Here is a 1,984-nt window from a genome sequence, read left to right as displayed (position 1 = left end):
AGCAATAATGCTCTACACAAGCTCAAGCTTGTAGGGGGTTACTTGATTATGTTAATTTTTGTAGGAAAACATTGATCAGGGATATTCTTGACTGTGTGAAATGGAAAAAGGGAATTTCACAACAATATGTATGTTTCTTTGCTGCCTGTCTTGGATTGCGGATTCTGTGTTATCAGCTACATTCAGCTCCTGAGGCTTCAACATCCCTGTCATGATTGGTGATAACTTTAAACAGCCTCTCTTAAATTTCTTTTATCAGTACATCAAACAATAAAAGAAAATAAGGTAATACTGCTTTATGCCAATACTTAAGACATAACATATGTAACATATAGGTTGAGTCATTAATTTTTGCGTCCTGTCTATATCTTTTAAAGATTGCCTGTATTACTTATTCCCTTATGTTTCAAGGAATCTCAAACATAGTGGAATAGTATTTTCTAGAATTATCCTAACATGGTGATTAGATGTTTGAATGGTGAATTTTTCTAAACCTCCATATGTTCTGGTCAATTTATGTGCTCCTCCATGGTGGAACTCTAGAGGCACTTCCTAAAGTAGTTGGCTCTCCATCTACCGCTTCTTGGTTGTACGTGAAGGTATAGGCTGTATGCATCAGACTGTAAAATCCAGTTATATCTAGGCTTCTTTATTTTTATCTTGTTCCAAATCTCTTCATCAAATACCATCTTTTCTTTTTTCACTTTTAATTATAAAAAAATATTTTCCATTCCTTAATAGTTTCATCTCTGACAAGTGAATTTTGCCACTACTAGTGATCATTTATTAGAAGTCACAAATATTTATTTTTCTCCTTTCATGTGCCTATAACTCTATATAACTCTATCAAATCTCCCACAGTAGAAAATCTCCCACAGTACAAATGTTATTCCAATTCTCAGAGAAGAAAGAAAGTGCTTTCTTTTTTATTTTTTGGCATGCTGAGGTATCTCCATATTTTTAACATGAATAATGGTGTCTAACTACAGTGTCTCCCTGAAGGATGAAAACACCACAGTCATCTTCAGTAGGACCCCAACAGTAACTATGGGCACATCAGATTGAAGTCCCAATTCCATGATCAAATTTCTTACATTTTTTCCTAATCAGAACACTGAAAGACAAATATAGTCGAGGTAGAATTACAGTAACTTTTAAGGTATATATTTTTATCACAACTTCTTTCTAATTGAAGGAAGAAAATGGTCCCTTGGAAATACTAAATGGAACTTTGGACTGATGTTGAAAAATCCAAAGGTTTCCAACACAAGAGTGGATTAGTCTGATCGGCTTCATGGAACTGTTTAAGTAGACAATCTGGCTGTCTTTCTAGGAAGGCAGAGGTAGAAATGAGTCCTACTTTGTATCATCTTGGGTGTGACATTGTCCAAGCTTTAGGTAATCATCTGAGTGCATGTACTTTAGAAAGGCAATGTAAGACGTGTTCATTATAACACAGCAAGGAAACTGAAAAACAAGATTTATTTAATCAAGCAATCAGGTCAAACCAGTTCCAAAAAAATATTTATAGCCAGAGAGCAATTAAAAAAAAAAGTTTTATTCTGTAGGCTGGATGAAATTGTAAGTCATTTGCATCATTGTTCCATATTTTAAGTTTTCTAAGGGAAGAGGGATCAAAAACTTCTGTAAAATGAACAAAACACAACAAAACAACACGAACAAAAAATGCTGCTTGAAAATAATTAGATTAATGTGTTTTTGCAGGGATAGGGATAGGTAAGTGGAGGGTGGGATCTTAAAAAACAGGCCCATATACTAAGTTTACCCAGAGTAGAGTCTAACCACCCAGGGGAGCCTGCAAGCATTGTTAAAGTCAGGAAGGAGAGACAGAGTCTCAGCTTGGGATCTGGAAATAGGATTTGACTTTTGTCTCATTTTCTTTAAAGAATCTAGCCGGGGTGGTGGGGTGGTGGTGCACGCCTTTAATCCTAGCACTTGGGAGGCAGAGACAGGCGGATTTCTG

The sequence above is a fragment of the Mastomys coucha genome, unplaced genomic scaffold (genome assembly GCF_008632895.1).
Source record: "Mastomys coucha isolate ucsf_1 unplaced genomic scaffold, UCSF_Mcou_1 pScaffold13, whole genome shotgun sequence".
NCBI lineage: Eukaryota > Metazoa > Chordata > Mammalia > Rodentia > Muridae > Mastomys > Mastomys coucha.
Note: the sequence above shows the minus strand (reverse complement) of the source record.